This window comes from Ascidia mentula, chromosome 4 (genome assembly GCF_947561715.1).
Source record: "Ascidia mentula chromosome 4, kaAscMent1.1, whole genome shotgun sequence".
NCBI classification, from domain to species: Eukaryota; Metazoa; Chordata; class Ascidiacea; order Phlebobranchia; family Ascidiidae; genus Ascidia; species Ascidia mentula.
The window spans coordinates 14018200-14037942 of record NC_138569.1 but is presented as its reverse complement, the minus strand read 5'-3'; the positions used below and the strand labels follow the sequence as shown (position 1 = coordinate 14037942).

The window sequence follows — 19743 nt, the reverse complement described above, 5'->3', positions numbered from 1 at the left end:
CAGGTTGACTCTCGACCAAGAAGAATCATCACTAAAGTTTCAAAGCGCACAACTAGCCAGAAAGTATGTGTCTTTCCACCGGAGCTAAACTGCAGCACTCCAAAGTCAAGAAAACGATCCCGCCTCGATGATGATGCCGACTCTTCGTCTAAACGTAACAGTATTACGCAGGATCGCCACCACAATCCCACAAGCAAGCGTATACGAAAATGTGAAAGAATCTTTACAAATGCAAGCCGACCATCAACAAATTCTTCAAGTGTCCCGCTGTCAAGAATTTCAGCATTCATGCCCATATCGGACGTCGATTCCAGTCCTAAATCGTCCTCTTCGTGCGCCTCACTTATGTCTAAAGTGCTCCGAAAGCAACACGGCAGACATTGTCGGCATTTGATGAGGGCCTGTGCGTAATAAGAGGTTTATTACCTGCGCCAAACAAACGTGGTTGTACAACGAAAAGTTTCATCTCGTTCACTCGTGAATCTCGCGTATTTATCACCATACGTTGTTGCCATTTTTATCCGCCCATGCAATATCTGCGTTGACATTACTGTGCAGGAAATCTATACACGCATTCTTCTTCTTACCAGTGCTGACATTATATTTGCTATTGTTCCTTTTAAATAAATTATGAACATGAAATAAGCACGATTCGGCCATTCGGCATGTGACAAATGCAATGGAATATATTTCTGATAAAATTTCTCCCCATGGGGGAATCGAACCCCGGTCTCCCGCGTGACAGGCGGGGATACTTACCACTATACTAACGAGGACTGAAGCACATGTCCAACAATCTGACATTTAATCTAAATCACTGTGTCTTGGCTAACAAAAAGCATACGCAACTCCAGCGTCTTCAAAAGATAAGGCACATTTGGAACGGACAATATTCCGTGACAACGAAAAATTGACAAAGGATTAAGGATCCATGTATACCCAGATTTTGTGCCGAAGCAACGAAATTGATTGAAACTATACTGCTAAGTTTTACCTCATTACTTGATCTTTCCAAAAATGTCAACCACTGCAGCTGGAAAGAATAGTTGACAATTATCACAAGCATAAATGTGTCAGATCCAGAACGATGATTGATTCAACAAAAAACGCTTTTTGCTGATTGAGAATTGACAGAGGGCAACAAGATATTGCGCGAGCATAATCTTTTCAGTGCCATCGTCCGATTGAAAGTGGAGTGGATCGCAAGTTACACAAAGGTTTACTTCCTACTTTCTAGTCACGTGAACATCATCTCAGACGTGCATATCCGTCAAAACAATCCTCCCCGTCGGGGAATCGAGCCCCGGTCTCCCGCGTGACAGGCGGGGATACTCACCACTATACTAACGAGGACATGCCAAGGATCGTATGGTGACTGTGCAAACTTTTTCACATGCAATCACACATCAGCTCAAGCATTGCATTGTGTTGGTTTCGTCGGTCAGAAAATAATTTTTTGTTGTTTTTTCACGAATTACTTTTTAACAATATAACCCAAAGTATATTAAACGATATACAACCACGGCTCGTTGGTCTAGGGGTATGATTCTCGCTTTGGGTGCGAGAGGTCCCGGGTTCAAATCCCGGACGAGCCCGAAGTTCTTTGAAGCCTCTTTTGTTGAAATAAGTGCATGCTTAGATTGTCAGTGACGCAGTTTGCGACGACTCTTTGAAATTCCAGTTGGTTGGCACGTTTCGCAAGCGAGCGAAAAGATGAAGCGGACACGGGGCGCCGATAAGAAACTTGAAGGTTATTCAGAAAAACAACACTGAGATAACGCGCGTTGATGGATGATGAAAGAACTCAAGGGCGAGTTTCTCTCTTTTTTTCTACTTCCACTCTTCAACAATTAATATAAAATGGCTGCCACAAAAGTTGGATCCATTAACAACTTGCATCAACTCCTATTGGACAAAACAAGAATATATTTTTACTTTGAAACGCGCAATACATCACGAGCAAGTAATGCATACATTCGTCGAAAGTGAAGAAGTTCTTCTTCTCAGCATGGTAAGTGGCCCAAAAGCATGTAAATTATGTAAAGTTTCGAAAATTGACTATTAAATTGGTCAAGAGATCTATCGACGATTGTTTGACAAGTTTCTTTTTGCATGTGTGCAGGTCCTGAAAGAAACGCTTCAGGTTGACTCTCGACCAAGAAGAATCATCACTAAAGTTTCAAAGCGCACAACTAGCCAGAAAGTATGTGTCTTTCCACCGGAGCTAAACTGCAGCACTCCAAAGTCAAGAAAACGATCCCGCCTCGATGATGATGCCGACTCTTCGTCTAAACGTAACAGTATTACGCAGGATCGCCACCACAATCCCACAAGCAAGCGTATACGAAAATGTGAAAGAATCTTTACAAATGCAAGCCGACCATCAACAAATTCTTCAAGTGTCCCGCTGTCAAGAATTTCAGCATTCATGCCCATATCGGACGTCGATTCCAGTCCTAAATCGTCCTCTTCGTGCGCCTCACTTATGTCTAAAGTGCTCCGAAAGCAACACGGCAGACATTGTCGGCATTTGATGAGGGCCTGTGCGTAATAAGAGGTTTATTACCTGCGCCAAACAAACGTGGTTGTACAACGAAAAGTTTCATCTCGTTCACTCGTGAATCTCGCGTATTTATCACCATACGTTGTTGCCATTTTTATCCGCCCATGCAATATCTGCGTTGACATTACTGTGCAGGAAATCTATACACGCATTCTTCTTCTTACCAGTGCTGACATTATATTTGCTATTGTTCCTTTTAAATAAATTATGAACATGAAATAAGCACGATTCGGCCATTCGGCATGTGACAAATGCAATGGAATATATTTCTGATAAAATTTCTCCCCATGGGGGAATCGAACCCCGGTCTCCCGCGTGACAGGCGGGGATACTTACCACTATACTAACGAGGACTGAAGCACATGTCCAACAATCTGACATTTAATCTAAATCACTGTGTCTTGGCTAACAAAAAGCATACGCAACTCCAGCGTCTTCAAAAGATAAGGCACATTTGGAACGGACAATATTCCGTGACAACGAAAAATTGACAAAGGATTAAGGATCCATGTATACCCAGATTTTGTGCCGAAGCAACGAAATTGATTGAAACTATACTGCTAAGTTTTACCTCATTACTTGATCTTTCCAAAAATGTCAACCACTGCAGCTGGAAAGAATAGTTGACAATTATCACAAGCATAAATGTGTCAGATCCAGAACGATGATTGATTCAACAAAAAACGCTTTTTGCTGATTGAGAATTGACAGAGGGCAACAAGATATTGCGCGAGCATAATCTTTTCAGTGCCATCGTCCGATTGAAAGTGGAGTGGATCGCAAGTTACACAAAGGTTTACTTCCTACTTTCTAGTCACGTGAACATCATCTCAGACGTGCATATCCGTCAAAACAATCCTCCCCGTCGGGGAATCGAGCCCCGGTCTCCCGCGTGACAGGCGGGGATACTCACCACTATACTAACGAGGACATGCCAAGGATCGTATGGTGACTGTGCAAACTTTTTCACATGCAATCACACATCAGCTCAAGCATTGCATTGTGTTGGTTTCGTCGGTCAGAAAATAATTTTTTGTTGTTTTTTCACGAATTACTTTTTAACAATATAACCCAAAGTATATTAAACGATATACAACCACGGCTCGTTGGTCTAGGGGTATGATTCTCGCTTTGGGTGCGAGAGGTCCCGGGTTCAAATCCCGGACGAGCCCGAAGTTCTTTGAAGCCTCTTTTGTTGAAATAAGTGCATGCTTAGATTGTCAGTGACGCAGTTTGCGACGACTCTTTGAAATTCCAGTTGGTTGGCACGTTTCGCAAGCGAGCGAAAAGATGAAGCGGACACGGGGCGCCGATAAGAAACTTGAAGGTTATTCAGAAAAACAACACTGAGATAACGCGCGTTGATGGATGATGAAAGAACTCAAGGGCGAGTTTCTCTCTTTTTTTCTACTTCCACTCTTCAACAATTAATATAAAATGGCTGCCACAAAAGTTGGATCCATTAACAACTCGCATCAACTCCTATTGGACAAAACAAGAATATATTTTTACTTTGAAACGCGCAATACATCACGAGCAAGTAATGCATACATTCGTCGAAAGTGAAGAAGTTCTTCTTCTCAGCATGGTAAGTGGCCCAAAAGCATGTAAATTATGTAAAGTTTCGAAAATTGACTATTAAATTGGTCAAGAGATCTATCGACGATTGTTTGACAAGTTTCTTTTTGCATGTGTGCAGGTCCTGAAAGAAACGCTTCAGGTTGACTCTCGACCAAGAAGAATCATCACTAAAGTTTCAAAGCTCACAACTAGCCAGAAAGTATGTGTCTTTCCACCGGAGCTAAACTGCAGCACTCCAAAGTCAAGAAAACGATCCCGCCTCGATGATGATGCCGACTCTTCGTCTCAACGTAACAGTATTACGCAGGATCGCCACCACAATCCCACAAGCAAGCGTATACGAAAATGTGAAAGAATCTTTACAAATGCAAGCCGACCATCAACAAATTCTTCAAGTGTCCCGCTGTCAAGAATTTTAGCATTCATGCCCATATCGGACGTCGATTCCAGTCCTAAATCGTCCTCTTCGTGCGCCTCACTTATGTCTAAAGTGCTCCGAAAGCAACACGGCAGACATTGTCGGCATTTGATGAGGGCCTGTGCGTAATAAGAGGTTTATTACCTGCGCCAAACAAACGTGGTTGTACAACGAAAAGTTTCATCTCGTTCACTCGTGAATCTCGCGTATTTATCACCATACGTTGTTGCCATTTTTATCCGCCCATGCAATATCTGCGTTGACATTACTGTGCAGGAAATCTATACACGCATTCTTCTTCTTACCAGTGCTGACATTATATTTGCTATTGTTCCTTTTAAATAAATTATGAACATGAAATAAGCACGATTCGGCCATTCGGCATGTGACAAATGCAATGGAATATATTTCTGATAAAATTTCTCCCCGTCGGGGAATCGAACCCCGGTCTCCCGCGTGACAGGCGGGGATACTTACCACTATACTAACGAGGACTGAAGCACATGTCCAACAATCTGACATTTAATCTAAATCACTGTGTCTTGGCTAACAAAAAGCATACGCAACTCCAGCGTCTTCAAAAGATAAGGCACATTTGGAACGGACAATATTCCGTGACAACGAAAAATTGACAAAGGATTAAGGATCCATGTATACCCGGATTTTGTGCCGAAGCAACGAAATTGATTGAAACTATACTGCTAAGTTTTACCTCATTACTTGATCTTTCCAAAAATGTCAACCACTGCAGCTGGAAAGAATAGTTGACAATTATCACAAGCATAAATGTGTCAGATCCACAACGATGATTGATTCAACAAAAAACGCTTTTTGCTGATTGAGAATTGACAGAGGGCAACAAGATATTGCGCGAGCATAATCTTTTCAGTGCCATCGTCCGATTGAAAGTGGAGTGGATCGCAAGTTACACAAAGGTTTATTTCCTACTTTCTAGTCACGTGAACATCATCTCAGACGTGCATATCCGTCAAAACAATCCTCCCCGTCGGGGAATCGAACCCCGGTCTCCCGCGTGACAGGCGGGGATACTCACCACTATACTAACGAGGACATGCCAAGGATCGTATGGTGACTGTGCAAACTTTTTTCATGCAATCACACATCAGCTCAAGCATTGCATTGTGTTGGTTTCGTCGGTCAGAAAATAATTTTTTGTTGTTTTTTCACGAATTACTTTTTAACAATATAACCCAAAGTATATTAAACGATATACAACCACGGCTCGTTGGTCTAGGGGTATGATTCTCGCTTTGGGTGCGAGAGGTCCCGGGTTCAAATCCCGGACGAGCCCGAAGTTCTTTGAAGCCTCTTTTGTTGAAATAAGAGCATGCTTAGATTGTCAGTGACGCAGTTTGCGACGACTCTTTGAAATTCCAGTTGGTTGGCACGTTTCGCAAGCGAGCGAAAAGATGAAGCGGACACGGGGCGCCGATAAGAAACTTGAAGGTTATTCAGAAAAACAACACTGAGATAACGCGCGTTGATGGATGATGAAAGAACTCAATGGCGAGTTTCTCTCTTTTTTTCTACTTCCACTCTTCAACAATTAATATAAAATGGCTGCCACAAAAGTTGGATCCATTAACAACTCGCATCAACTCCTATTGGACAAAACAAGAATATATTTTTACTTTGAAACGCGCAATACATCACGAGCAAGTAATGCATACATTCGTCGAAAGTGAAGAAGTTCTTCTTCTCAGCATGGTAAGTGGCCCAAAAGCATGTAAATTATGTAAAGTTTCGAAAATTGACTATTAAATTGGTCAAGAGATCTATCGACGATTGTTTGACAAGTTTCTTTTTGCATGTGTGCAGGTCCTGAAAGAAACGCTTCAGGTTGACTCTCGACCAAGAAGAATCATCACTAAAGTTTCAAAGCGCACAACTAGCCAGAAAGTATGTGTCTTTCCACCGGAGCTAAACTGCAGCACTCCAAAGTCAAGAAAACGATCCCGCCTCGATGATGATGCCGACTCTTCGTCTCAACGTAACAGTATTACGCAGGATCGCCACCACAATCCCACAAGCAAGCGTATACGAAAATGTGAAAGAATCTTTACAAATGCAAGCCGACCATCAACAAATTCTTCAAGTGTCCCGCTGTCAAGAATTTCAGCATTCATGCCCATATCGGACGTCGATTCCAGTCCTAAATCGTCCTCTTCGTGCGCCTCACTTATGTCTAAAGTGCTCCGAAAGCAACACGGCAGACATTGTCGGCATTTGATGAGGGCCTGTGCCTAATAAGAGGTTTATTACCTGCGCCAAACAAACGTGGTTGTACAACGAAAAGTTTCATCTCGTTCACTCGTGAATCTCGCGTATTTATCACCATACGTTGTTGCCATTTTTATCCGCCCATGCAATATCTGCGTTGACATTACTGTGCAGGAAATCTATACACGCATTCTTCTTCTTACCAGTGCTGACATTATATTTGCTATTGTTCCTTTTAAATAAATTATGAACATGAAATAAGCACGATTCGGCCATTCGGCATGTGACAAATGCAATGGAATATATTTCTGATAAAATTTCTCCCCGTCGGGGAATCGAACCCCGGTCTCCCGCGTGACAGGCGGGGATACTTACCACTATACTAACGAGGACTGAAGCACATGTCCAACAATCTGACATTTAATCTAAATCACTGTGTCTTGGCTAACAAAAAGCATACGCAACTCCAGCGTCTTCAAAAGATAAGGCACATTTGGAACGGACAATATTCCGTGACAACGAAAAATTGACAAAGGATTAAGGATCCATGTATACCCGGATTTTGTGCCGAAGCAACGAAATTGATTGAAACTATACTGCTAAGTTTTACCTCATTACTTGATCTTTCCAAAAATGTCAACCACTGCAGCTGGAAAGAATAGTTGACAATTATCACAAGCATAAATGTGTCAGATCCACAACGATGATTGAATCAACAAAAAACGCTTTTTGCTGATTGAGAATTGACAGAGGGCAACAAGATATTGCGCGAGCATAATCTTTTCAGTGCCATCGTCCGATTGAAAGTGGAGTGGATCGCAAGTTACACAAAGGTTTATTTCCTACTTTCTAGTCACGTGAACATCATCTCAGACGTGCATATCCGTCAAAACAATCCTCCCCGTCGGGGAATCGAACCCCGGTCTCCCGCGTGACAGGCGGGGATACTCACCACTATACTAACGAGGACATGCCAAGGATCGTATGGTGACTGTGCAAACTTTTTCACATGCAATCACACATCAGCTCAAGCATTGCATTGTGTTGGTTTCGTTGGTCAGAAAATAATTTTTTGTTGTTTTTTCACGAATTACTTTTTAACAATATAACCCAAAGTATATTAAACGATATACAACCACGGCTCGTTGGTCTAGGGGTATGATTCTCGCTTTGGGTGCGAGAGGTCCCGGGTTCAAATCCCGGACGAGCCCGAAGTTCTTTGAAGCCTCTTTTGTTGAAATAGGTGCATGCTTAGATTGTCAGTGACGCAGTTTGCGACGACTCTTTGAAATTCCAGTTGGTTGGCACGTTTCGCAAGCGAGCGAAAAGATGAAGCGGACACGGGGCGCCGATAAGAAACTTGAAGGGTATTCAGAAAAACAACACTGAGATAACGCGCGTTGATGGATGATGAAAGAACTCAATGGCGAGTTTCTCTCTTTTTTTCTACTTCCACTCTTCAACAATTAATATAAAATGGCTGCCACAAAAGTTGGATCCATTAACAACTCGCATCAACTCCTATTGGACAAAACAAGAATATATTTTTACTTTGAAACGCGCAATACATCACGAGCAAGTAATGCATACATTCGTCGAAAGTGAAGAAGTTCTTCTTCTCAGCATGGTAAGTGGCCCAAAAGCATGTAAATTATGTAAAGTTTCGAAAATTGACTATTAAATTGGTCAAGAGATCTATCGACGATTGTTTGACAAGTTTCTTTTTGCATGTGTGCAGGTCCTGAAAGAAACGCTTCAGGTTGACTCTCGACCAAGAAGAATCATCACTAAAGTTTCAAAGCGCACAACTAGCCAGAAAGTATGTGTCTTTCCACCGGAGCTAAACTGCAGCACTCCAAAGTCAAGAAAACGATCCCGCCTCGATGATGATGCCGACTCTTCGTCTCAACGTAACAGTATTACGCAGGATCGCCACCACAATCCCACAAGCAAGCGTATACGAAAATGTGAAAGAATCTTTACAAATGCAAGCCGACCATCAACAAATTCTTCAAGTGTCCCGCTGTCAAGAATTTCAGCATTCATGCCCATATCGGACGTCGATTCCAGTCCTAAATCGTCCTCTTCGTGCGCCTCACTTATGTCTAAAGTGCTCCGAAAGCAACACGGCAGACATTGTCGGCATTTGATGAGGGCCTGTGCCTAATAAGAGGTTTATTACCTGCGCCAAACAAACGTGGTTGTACAACGAAAAGTTTCATCTCGTTCACTCGTGAATCTCGCGTATTTATCACCATACGTTGTTGCCATTTTTATCCGCCCATGCAATATCTGCGTTGACATTACTGTGCAGGAAATCTATACACGCATTCTTCTTCTTACCAGTGCTGACATTATATTTGCTATTGTTCCTTTTAAATAAATTATGAACATGAAATAAGCACGATTCGGCCATTCGGCATGTGACAAATGCAATGGAATATATTTCTGATAAAATTTCTCCCCGTCGGGGAATCGAACCCCGGTCTCCCGCGTGACAGGCGGGGATACTTACCACTATACTAACGAGGACTGAAGCACATGTCCAACAATCTGACATTTAATCTAAATCACTGTGTCTTGGCTAACAAAAAGCATACGCAACTCCAGCGTCTTCAAAAGATAAGGCACATTTGGAACGGACAATATTCCGTGACAACGAAAAATTGACAAAGGATTAAGGATCCATGTATACCCGGATTTTGTGCCGAAGCAACGAAATTGATTGAAACTATACTGCTAAGTTTTACCTCATTACTTGATCTTTCCAAAAATGTCAACCACTGCAGCTGGAAAGAATAGTTGACAATTATCACAAGCATAAATGTGTCAGATCCACAACGATGATTGAATCAACAAAAAACGCTTTTTGCTGATTGAGAATTGACAGAGGGCAACAAGATATTGCGCGAGCATAATCTTTTCAGTGCCATCGTCCGATTGAAAGTGGAGTGGATCGCAAGTTACACAAAGGTTTATTTCCTACTTTCTAGTCACGTGAACATCATCTCAGACGTGCATATCCGTCAAAACAATCCTCCCCGTCGGGGAATCGAACCCCGGTCTCCCGCGTGACAGGCGGGGATACTCACCACTATACTAACGAGGACATGCCAAGGATCGTATGGTGACTGTGCAAACTTTTTCACATGCAATCACACATCAGCTCAAGCATTGCATTGTGTTGGTTTCGTTGGTCAGAAAATAATTTTTTGTTGTTTTTTCACGAATTACTTTTTAACAATATAACCCAAAGTATATTAAACGATATACAACCACGGCTCGTTGGTCTAGGGGTATGATTCTCGCTTTGGGTGCGAGAGGTCCCGGGTTCAAATCCCGGACGAGCCCGAAGTTCTTTGAAGCCTCTTTTGTTGAAATAGGTGCATGCTTAGATTGTCAGTGACGCAGTTTGCGACGACTCTTTGAAATTCCAGTTGGTTGGCACGTTTCGCAAGCGAGCGAAAAGATGAAGCGGACACGGGGCGCCGATAAGAAACTTGAAGGGTATTCAGAAAAACAACACTGAGATAACGCGCGTTGATGGATGATGAAAGAACTCAATGGCGAGTTTCTCTCTTTTTTTCTACTTCCACTCTTCAACAATTAATATAAAATGGCTGCCACAAAAGTTGGATCCATTAACAACTCGCATCAACTCCTATTGGACAAAACAAGAATATATTTTTACTTTGAAACGCGCAATACATCACGAGCAAGTAATGCATACATTCGTCGAAAGTGAAGAAGTTCTTCTTCTCAGCATGGTAAGTGGCCCAAAAGCATGTAAATTATGTAAAGTTTCGAAAATTGACTATTAAATTGGTCAAGAGATCTATCGACGATTGTTTGACAAGTTTCTTTTTGCATGTGTGCAGGTCCTGAAAGAAACGCTTCAGGTTGACTCTCGACCAAGAAGAATCATCACTAAAGTTTCAAAGCGCACAACTAGCCAGAAAGTATGTGTCTTTCCACCGGAGCTAAACTGCAGCACTCCAAAGTCAAGAAAACGATCCCGCCTCGATGATGATGCCGACTCTTCGTCTCAACGTAACAGTATTACGCAGGATCGCCACCACAATCCCACAAGCAAGCGTATACGAAAATGTGAAAGAATCTTTACAAATGCAAGCCGACCATCAACAAATTCTTCAAGTGTCCCGCTGTCAAGAATTTCAGCATTCATGCCCATATCGGACGTCGATTCCAGTCCTAAATCGTCCTCTTCGTGCGCCTCACTTATGTCTAAAGTGCTCCGAAAGCAACACGGCAGACATTGTCGGCATTTGATGAGGGCCTGTGCCTAATAAGAGGTTTATTACCTGCGCCAAACAAACGTGGTTGTACAACGAAAAGTTTCATCTCGTTCACTCGTGAATCTCGCGTATTTATCACCATACGTTGTTGCCATTTTTATCCGCCCATGCAATATCTGCGTTGACATTACTGTGCAGGAAATCTATACACGCATTCTTCTTCTTACCAGTGCTGACATTATATTTGCTATTGTTCCTTTTAAATAAATTATGAACATGAAATAAGCACGATTCGGCCATTCGGCATGTGACAAATGCAATGGAATATATTTCTGATAAAATTTCTCCCCGTCGGGGAATCGAACCCCGGTCTCCCGCGTGACAGGCGGGGATACTTACCACTATACTAACGAGGACTGAAGCACATGTCCAACAATCTGACATTTAATCTAAATCACTGTGTCTTGGCTAACAAAAAGCATACGCAACTCCAGCGTCTTCAAAAGATAAGGCACATTTGGAACGGACAATATTCCGTGACAACGAAAAATTGACAAAGGATTAAGGATCCATGTATACCCGGATTTTGTGCCGAAGCAACGAAATTGATTGAAACTATACTGCTAAGTTTTACCTCATTACTTGATCTTTCCAAAAATGTCAACCACTGCAGCTGGAAAGAATAGTTGACAATTATCACAAGCATAAATGTGTCAGATCCACAACGATGATTGAATCAACAAAAAACGCTTTTTGCTGATTGAGAATTGACAGAGGGCAACAAGATATTGCGCGAGCATAATCTTTTCAGTGCCATCGTCCGATTGAAAGTGGAGTGGATCGCAAGTTACACAAAGGTTTATTTCCTACTTTCTAGTCACGTGAACATCATCTCAGACGTGCATATCCGTCAAAACAATCCTCCCCGTCGGGGAATCGAACCCCGGTCTCCCGCGTGACAGGCGGGGATACTCACCACTATACTAACGAGGACATGCCAAGGATCGTATGGTGACTGTGCAAACTTTTTCACATGCAATCACACATCAGCTCAAGCATTGCATTGTGTTGGTTTCGTTGGTCAGAAAATAATTTTTTGTTGTTTTTTCACGAATTACTTTTTAACAATATAACCCAAAGTATATTAAACGATATACAACCACGGCTCGTTGGTCTAGGGGTATGATTCTCGCTTTGGGTGCGAGAGGTCCCGGGTTCAAATCCCGGACGAGCCCGAAGTTCTTTGAAGCCTCTTTTGTTGAAATAGGTGCATGCTTAGATTGTCAGTGACGCAGTTTGCGACGACTCTTTGAAATTCCAGTTGGTTGGCACGTTTCGCAAGCGAGCGAAAAGATGAAGCGGACACGGGGCGCCGATAAGAAACTTGAAGGGTATTCAGAAAAACAACACTGAGATAACGCGCGTTGATGGATGATGAAAGAACTCAATGGCGAGTTTCTCTCTTTTTTTCTACTTCCACTCTTCAACAATTAATATAAAATGGCTGCCACAAAAGTTGGATCCATTAACAACTCGCATCAACTCCTATTGGACAAAACAAGAATATATTTTTACTTTGAAACGCGCAATACATCACGAGCAAGTAATGCATACATTCGTCGAAAGTGAAGAAGTTCTTCTTCTCAGCATGGTAAGTGGCCCAAAAGCATGTAAATTATGTAAAGTTTCGAAAATTGACTATTAAATTGGTCAAGAGATCTATCGACGATTGTTTGACAAGTTTCTTTTTGCATGTGTGCAGGTCCTGAAAGAAACGCTTCAGGTTGACTCTCGACCAAGAAGAATCATCACTAAAGTTTCAAAGCGCACAACTAGCCAGAAAGTATGTGTCTTTCCACCGGAGCTAAACTGCAGCACTCCAATGTCAAGAAAACGATCCCGCCTCGATGATGATGCCGACTCTTCGTCTCAACGTAACAGTATTACGCAGGATCGCCACCACAATCCCACAAGCAAGCGTATACGAAAATGTGAAAGAATCTTTACAAATGCAAGCCGACCATCAACAAATTCTTCAAGTGTCCCGCTGTCAAGAATTTCAGCATTCATGCCCATATCGGACGTCGATTCCAGTCCTAAATCGTCCTCTTCGTGCGCCTCACTTATGTCTAAAGTGCTCCGAAAGCAACACGGCAGACATTGTCGGCATTTGATGAGGGCCTGTGCCTAATAAGAGGTTTATTACCTGCGCCAAACAAACGTGGTTGTACAACGAAAAGTTTCATCTCGTTCACTCGTGAATCTCGCGTATTTATCACCATACGTTGTTGCCATTTTTATCCGCCCATGCAATATCTGCGTTGACATTACTGTGCAGGAAATCTATACACGCATTCTTCTTCTTACCAGTGCTGACATTATATTTGCTATTGTTCCTTTTAAATAAATTATGAACATGAAATAAGCACGATTCGGCCATTCGGCATGTGACAAATGCAATGGAATATATTTCTGATAAATTTTCTCCCCGTCGGGGAATCGAACCCCGGTCTCCCGCGTGACAGGCGGGGATACTTACCACTATACTAACGAGGACTGAAGCACATGTCCAACAATCTGACATTTAATCTAAATCACTGTGGCTTGGCTAACAAAAAGCATACGCAACTCCAGCGTCTTCAAAAGATAAGGCACATTTGGAACGGACAATATTCCGTGACAACGAAAAATTGACAAAGGATTAAGGATCCATGTATACCCGGATTTTGTGCCGAAGCAACGAAATTGATTGAAACTATACTGCTAAGTTTTACCTCATTACTTGATCTTTCCAAAAATGTCAACCTTTGCAGCTGGAAAGAATAGTTGACAATTATCACAAGCATAAATGTGTCAGATCCACAACGATGATTGAATCAACAAAAAACGCTTTTTGCTGATTGAGAATTGACAGAGGGCAACAAGGTATTGCGCGAGCATAATCTTTTCAGTGCCATCGTCCGATTGAAAGTGGAGTGGATCGCAAGTTACACAAAGGTTTATTTCCTACTTTCTAGTCACGTTAACATCATCTCAGACGTGCATATCCGTCAAAACAATCCTCCCCGTCGGGGAATCGAACCCCGGTCTCCCGCGTGACAGGCGGGGATACTCACCACTATACTAACGAGGACATGCCAAGGATCGTATGGTGACTGTGCAAACTTTTTCACATGCAATCACACATCAGCTCAAGCATTGCATTGTGTTGGTTTCGTCGGTCAGAAAATAATTTTTTGTTGTTTTTTCACGAATTACTTTTTAACAATATAACCCAAAGTATATTAAACGATATACAACCACGGCTCGTTGGTCTAGGGGTATGATTCTCGCTTTGGGTGCGAGAGGTCCCGGGTTCAAATCCCGGACGAGCCCGAAGTTCTTTGAAGCCTCTTTTGTTGAAATAAGAGCATGCTTAGATTGTCAGTGACGCAGTTTGCGACGACTCTTTGAAATTCCAGTTGGTTGGCACGTTTCGCAAGCGAGCGAAAAGATGAAGCGGACACGGGGCGCCGATAAGAAACTTGAAGGTTATTCAGAAAAACAACACAGAGATAACGCGCGTTGATGGATGATGAAAGAACTCAATGGCGAGTTTCTCTCTTTTTTTCTACTTCCACTCTTCAACAATTAATATAAAATGGCTGCCACAAAAGTTGGATCCATTAACAACTCGCATCAACTCCTATTGGACAAAACAAGAATATATTTTTACTTTGAAACGCGCAATACATCACGAGCAAGTAATGCATACATTCGTCGAAAGTGAAGAAGTTCTTCTTCTCAGCATGGTAAGTGGCCCAAAAGCATGTAAATTATGTAAAGTTTCGAAAATTGACTATTAAATTGGTCAAGAGATCTATCGACGATTGTTTGACAAGTTTCTTTTTGCATGTGTGCAGGTCCTGAAAGAAACGCTTCAGGTTGACTCTCGACCAAGAAGAATCATCACTAAAGTTTCAAAGCGCACAACTAGCCAGAAAGTATGTGTCTTTCCACCGGAGCTAAACTGCAGCTCTCCAAAGTCAAGAAAACGATCCCGCCTCGATGATGATGCCGACTCTTCGTCTCAACGTAACAGTATTACGCAGGATCGCCACCACAATCCCACAAGCAAGCGTATACGAAAATGTGAAAGAATCTTTACAAATGCAAGCCGACCATCAACAAATTCTTCAAGTGTCCCGCTGTCAAGAATTTCAGCATTCATGCCCATATCGGACGTCGATTCCAGTCCTAAATCGTCCTCTTCGTGCGCCTCACTTATGTCTAAAGTGCTCCGAAAGCAACACGGCAGACATTGTCGGCATTTGATGAGGGCCTGTGCGTAATAAGAGGTTTATTACCTGCGCCAAACAAACGTGGTTGTACAACGAAAAGTTTCATCTCGTTCACTCGTGAATCTCGCGTATTTATCACCATACGTTGTTGCCATTTTTATCCGCCCATGCAATATCTGCGTTGACATTACTGTGCAGGAAATCTATACACGCATTCTTCTTCTTACCAGTGCTGACATTATATTTGCTATTGTTCCTTTTAAATAAATTATGAACATGAAATAAGCACGATTCGGCCATTCGGCATGTGACAAATGCAATGGAATATATTTCTGATAAAATTTCTCCCCGTCGGGGAATCGAACCCCGGTCTCCCGCGTGACAGGCGGGGATACTTACCACTATACTAACGAGGACTGAAGCACATGTCCAACAATCTGACATTTAATCTAAATCACTGTGTCTTGGCTAACAAAAAGCATACGCAACTCCAGCGTCTTCAAAAGATAAGGCACATTTGGAACGGACAATATTCCGTGACAACGAAAAATTGACAAAGGATTAAGGATCCATGTATACCCGGATTTTGTGCCGAAGCAACGAAATTGATTGAAACTATACTGCTAAGTTTTACCTCATTACTTGATCTTTCCAAAAATGTCAACCTTTGCAGCTGGAAAGAATAGTTGACAATTATCACAAGCATAAATGTGTCAGATCCACAACGATGATTGATTCAACAAAAAACGCTTTTTGCTGATTGAGAATTGACAGAGGGCAACAAGATATTGCGCGAGCATAATCTTTTCAGTGCCATCGTCCGATTGAAAGTGGAGTGGATCGCAAGTTACACAAAGGTTTATTTCCTACTTTCTAGTCACGTGAACATCATCTCAGACGTGCATATCCGTCAAAACAATCCTCCCCGTCGGGGAATCGAACCCCGGTCTCCCGCGTGACAGGCGGGGATACTCACCACTATACTAACGAGGACATGCCAAGGATCGTATGGTGACTGTGCAAACTTTTTCACATGCAATCACACATCAGCTCAAGCATTGCATTGTGTTGGTTTCGTCGGTCAGAAAATAATTTTTTTTTGTTTTTTCACGAATTACTTTTTAACAATATAACCCAAAGTATATTAAACGATATACAACCACGGCTCGTTGGTCTAGGGGTATGATTCTCGCTTTGGGTGCGAGAGGTCCCGGGTTCAAATCCCGGACGAGCCCGAAGTTCTTTGAAGCCTCTTTTGTTGAAATAAGAGCATGCTTAGATTGTCAGTGACGCAGTTTGCGACGACTCTTTGAAATTCCAGTTGGTTGGCACGTTTCGCAAGCGAGCGAAAAGATGAAGCGGACACGGGGCGCCGATAAGAAACTTGAAGGTTATTCAGAAAAACAACACTGAGATAACGCGCGTTGATGGATGATGAAAGAACTCAATGGCGAGTTTCTCTCTTTTTTTCTACTTCCACTCTTCAACAATTAATATAAAATGGCTGCCACAAAAGTTGGATCCATTAACAACTCGCATCAACTCCTATTGGACAAAACAAGAATATATTTTTACTTTGAAACGCGCAATACATCACGAGCAAGTAATGCATACATTCGTCGAAAGTGAAGAAGTTCTTCTTCTCAGCATGGTAAGTGGCCCAAAAGCATGTAAATTATGTAAAGTTTCGAAAATTGACTATTAAATTGGTCAAGAGATCTATCGACGATTGTTTGACAAGTTTCTTTTTGCATGTGTGCAGGTCCTGAAAGAAACGCTTCAGGTTGACTCTCGACCAAGAAGAATCATCACTAAAGTTTCAAAGCGCACAACTAGCCAGAAAGTATGTGTCTTTCCACCGGAGCTAAACTGCAGCTCTCCAAAGTCAAGAAAACGATCCCGCCTCGATGATGATGCCGACTCTTCGTCTCAACGTAACAGTATTACGCAGGATCGCCACCACAATCCCACAAGCAAGCGTATACGAAAATGTGAAAGAATCTTTACAAATGCAAGCCGACCATCAACAAATTCTTCAAGTGTCCCGCTGTCAAGAATTTCAGCATTCATGCCCATATCGGACGTCGATTCCAGTCCTAAATCGTCCTCTTCGTGCGCCTCACTTATGTCTAAAGTGCTCCGAAAGCAACACGGCAGACATTGTCGGCATTTGATGAGGGCCTGTGCGTAATAAGAGGTTTATTACCTGCGCCAAACAAACGTGGTTGTACAACGAAAAGTTTCATCTCGTTCACTCGTGAATCTCGCGTATTTATCACCATACGTTGTTGCCATTTTTATCCGCCCATGCAATATCTGCGTTGACATTACTGTGCAGGAAATCTATACACGCATTCTTCTTCTTACCAGTGCTGACATTATATTTGCTATTGTTCCTTTTAAATAAATTATGAACATGAAATAAGCACGATTCGGCCATTCGGCATGTGACAAATGCAATGGAATATATTTCTGATAAAATTTCTCCCCGTCGGGGAATCGAACCCCGGTCTCCCGCGTGACAGGCGGGGATACTTACCACTATACTAACGAGGACTGAAGCACATGTCCAACAATCTGACATTTAATCTAAATCACTGTGTCTTGGCTAACAAAAAGCATACGCAACTCCAGCGTCTTCAAAAGATAAGGCACATTTGGAACGGACAATATTCCGTGACAACGAAAAATTGACAAAGGATTAAGGATCCATGTATACCCGGATTTTGTGCCGAAGCAACGAAATTGATTGAAACTATACTGCTAAGTTTTACCTCATTACTTGATCTTTCCAAAAATGTCAACCACTGCAGCTGGAAAGAATAGTTGACAATTATCACAAGCATAAATGTGTCAGATCCACAACGATGATTGATTCAACAAAAAACGCTTTTTGCTGATTGAGAATTGACAGAGGGCAACAAGATATTGCGCGAGCATAATCTTTTCAGTGCCATCGTCCGATTGAAAGTGGAGTGGATCGCAAGTTACACAAAGGTTTATTTCCTACTTTCTAGTCACGTGAACATCATCTCAGACGTGCATATCCGTCAAAACAATCCTCCCCGTCGGGGAATCGAACCCCGGTCTCCCGCGTGACAGGCGGGGATACTCACCACTATACTAACGAGGACATGCCAAGGATCGTATGGTGACTGTGCAAACTTTTTCACATGCAATCACACATCAGCTCAAGCATTGCATTGTGTTGGTTTCGTCGGTCAGAAAATAATTTTTTGTTGTTTTTTCACGAATTACTTTTTAACAATATAACCCAAAGTATATTAAACGATATACAACCACGGCTCGTTGGTCTAGGGGTATGATTCTCGCTTTGGGTGCGAGAGGTCCCGGGTTCAAATCCCGGACGAGCCCGAAGTTCTTTGAAGCCTCTTTTGTTGAAATAAGAGCATGCTTAGATTGTCAGTGACGCAGTTTGCGACGACTCTTTGAAATTCCAGTTGGTTGGCACGTTTCGCAAGCGAGCGAAAAGATGAAGCGGACACGGGGCGCCGATAAGAAACTTGAAGGTTATTCAGAAAAACAACACTGAGATAACGCGCTTTGATGGATAATGAAAGAACTCAATGGCGAGTTTCTCTCTTTTTTTCTACTTCCACTCTTCAACAATTAATATAAAATGGCTGCCACAAAAGTTGGATCCATTAACAACTCGCATCAACTCCTATTGGACAAAACAAGAATATATTTTTACTTTGAAACGCGCAATACATCACGAGCAAGTAATGCATACATTCGTCGAAAGTGAAGAAGTTCTTCTTCTCAGCATGGTAAGTGGCCCAAAAGCATGTAAATTATGTAAAGTTTCGAAAATTGACTATTAAATTGGTCAAGAGATCTATCGACGATTGTTTGACAAGTTTCTTTTTGCATGTGTGCAGGTCCTGAAAGAAACGCTTCAGGTTGACTCTCGACCAAGAAGAATCATCACTAAAGTTTCAAAGCGCACAACTAGCCAGAAAGTATGTGTATATCCACCGGAGCTAAACTGCAGCACTCCAAAGTCAAGAAAACGATCCCGCCTCGATGATGATGCCGACTCTTCGTCTCAACGTAACAGTATTACGCAGGATCGCCACCACAATCCCACAAGCAAGCGTATACGAAAATGTGAAAGAATCTTTACAAATGCAAGCCGACCATCAACAAATTCTTCAAGTGTCCCGCTGTCAAGAATTTCAGCATTCATGCCCATATCGGACGTCGATTCCAGTCCTAAATCGTCCTCTTCGTGCGCCTCACTTATGTCTAAAGTGCTCCGAAAGCAACACGGCAGACATTGTCGGCATTTGATGAGGGCCTGTGCGTAATAAGAGGTTTATTACCTGCGCCAAACAAACGTGGTTGTACAACGAAAAGTTTCATCTCGTTCACTCGTGAATC

The 19743-nt window shown here is 42.3% G+C and overlaps 23 non-coding genes across 23 annotated transcripts; 9 read left to right on the top strand and 14 right to left on the bottom strand.

Annotated features, from left to right (window-relative positions):
* Positions 1-1523: 1523 nt before the first annotated feature.
* Positions 1524-1595, top strand: Trnap-ugg (transfer RNA proline (anticodon UGG)). Its single transcript has one exon. It is a non-coding gene; the product is annotated as a tRNA-Pro (tRNA).
* Positions 1596-3663: 2068 nt separating this feature from the next.
* On the top strand, positions 3664-3735 carry Trnap-ugg (transfer RNA proline (anticodon UGG)). The gene has a single exon. It is a non-coding gene; the product is annotated as a tRNA-Pro (tRNA).
* Positions 3736-4984: 1249 nt separating this feature from the next.
* Positions 4985-5056, bottom strand: Trnad-guc (transfer RNA aspartic acid (anticodon GUC)). Its single transcript has one exon. It is a non-coding gene; the product is annotated as a tRNA-Asp (tRNA).
* A 505-nt stretch (positions 5057-5561) lies between these two features.
* On the bottom strand, positions 5562-5633 carry Trnad-guc (transfer RNA aspartic acid (anticodon GUC)). The gene has a single exon. It is a non-coding gene; the product is annotated as a tRNA-Asp (tRNA).
* A 169-nt stretch (positions 5634-5802) lies between these two features.
* Positions 5803-5874, top strand: Trnap-ugg (transfer RNA proline (anticodon UGG)). Its single transcript has one exon. It is a non-coding gene; the product is annotated as a tRNA-Pro (tRNA).
* Positions 5875-7123: 1249 nt separating this feature from the next.
* Positions 7124-7195, bottom strand: Trnad-guc (transfer RNA aspartic acid (anticodon GUC)). Its single transcript has one exon. It is a non-coding gene; the product is annotated as a tRNA-Asp (tRNA).
* Positions 7196-7700: 505 nt separating this feature from the next.
* On the bottom strand, positions 7701-7772 carry Trnad-guc (transfer RNA aspartic acid (anticodon GUC)). Its single transcript has one exon. It is a non-coding gene; the product is annotated as a tRNA-Asp (tRNA).
* A 170-nt stretch (positions 7773-7942) lies between these two features.
* Positions 7943-8014, top strand: Trnap-ugg (transfer RNA proline (anticodon UGG)). The gene has a single exon. It is a non-coding gene; the product is annotated as a tRNA-Pro (tRNA).
* Positions 8015-9263: 1249 nt separating this feature from the next.
* Positions 9264-9335, bottom strand: Trnad-guc (transfer RNA aspartic acid (anticodon GUC)). Its single transcript has one exon. It is a non-coding gene; the product is annotated as a tRNA-Asp (tRNA).
* A 505-nt stretch (positions 9336-9840) lies between these two features.
* Trnad-guc (transfer RNA aspartic acid (anticodon GUC)) lies at positions 9841-9912 on the bottom strand. Its single transcript has one exon. It is a non-coding gene; the product is annotated as a tRNA-Asp (tRNA).
* A 170-nt stretch (positions 9913-10082) lies between these two features.
* Trnap-ugg (transfer RNA proline (anticodon UGG)) lies at positions 10083-10154 on the top strand. Its single transcript has one exon. It is a non-coding gene; the product is annotated as a tRNA-Pro (tRNA).
* Positions 10155-11403: 1249 nt separating this feature from the next.
* Positions 11404-11475, bottom strand: Trnad-guc (transfer RNA aspartic acid (anticodon GUC)). The gene has a single exon. It is a non-coding gene; the product is annotated as a tRNA-Asp (tRNA).
* A 505-nt stretch (positions 11476-11980) lies between these two features.
* Trnad-guc (transfer RNA aspartic acid (anticodon GUC)) lies at positions 11981-12052 on the bottom strand. The gene has a single exon. It is a non-coding gene; the product is annotated as a tRNA-Asp (tRNA).
* A 170-nt stretch (positions 12053-12222) lies between these two features.
* Positions 12223-12294, top strand: Trnap-ugg (transfer RNA proline (anticodon UGG)). The gene has a single exon. It is a non-coding gene; the product is annotated as a tRNA-Pro (tRNA).
* A 1249-nt stretch (positions 12295-13543) lies between these two features.
* Positions 13544-13615, bottom strand: Trnad-guc (transfer RNA aspartic acid (anticodon GUC)). The gene has a single exon. It is a non-coding gene; the product is annotated as a tRNA-Asp (tRNA).
* A 505-nt stretch (positions 13616-14120) lies between these two features.
* Positions 14121-14192, bottom strand: Trnad-guc (transfer RNA aspartic acid (anticodon GUC)). The gene has a single exon. It is a non-coding gene; the product is annotated as a tRNA-Asp (tRNA).
* Positions 14193-14362: 170 nt separating this feature from the next.
* Trnap-ugg (transfer RNA proline (anticodon UGG)) lies at positions 14363-14434 on the top strand. The gene has a single exon. It is a non-coding gene; the product is annotated as a tRNA-Pro (tRNA).
* Positions 14435-15683: 1249 nt separating this feature from the next.
* Trnad-guc (transfer RNA aspartic acid (anticodon GUC)) lies at positions 15684-15755 on the bottom strand. The gene has a single exon. It is a non-coding gene; the product is annotated as a tRNA-Asp (tRNA).
* Positions 15756-16260: 505 nt separating this feature from the next.
* Trnad-guc (transfer RNA aspartic acid (anticodon GUC)) lies at positions 16261-16332 on the bottom strand. Its single transcript has one exon. It is a non-coding gene; the product is annotated as a tRNA-Asp (tRNA).
* A 170-nt stretch (positions 16333-16502) lies between these two features.
* Positions 16503-16574, top strand: Trnap-ugg (transfer RNA proline (anticodon UGG)). The gene has a single exon. It is a non-coding gene; the product is annotated as a tRNA-Pro (tRNA).
* Positions 16575-17823: 1249 nt separating this feature from the next.
* On the bottom strand, positions 17824-17895 carry Trnad-guc (transfer RNA aspartic acid (anticodon GUC)). The gene has a single exon. It is a non-coding gene; the product is annotated as a tRNA-Asp (tRNA).
* A 505-nt stretch (positions 17896-18400) lies between these two features.
* Positions 18401-18472, bottom strand: Trnad-guc (transfer RNA aspartic acid (anticodon GUC)). The gene has a single exon. It is a non-coding gene; the product is annotated as a tRNA-Asp (tRNA).
* Positions 18473-18642: 170 nt separating this feature from the next.
* Positions 18643-18714, top strand: Trnap-ugg (transfer RNA proline (anticodon UGG)). The gene has a single exon. It is a non-coding gene; the product is annotated as a tRNA-Pro (tRNA).
* Positions 18715-19743: the final 1029 nt, after the last annotated feature.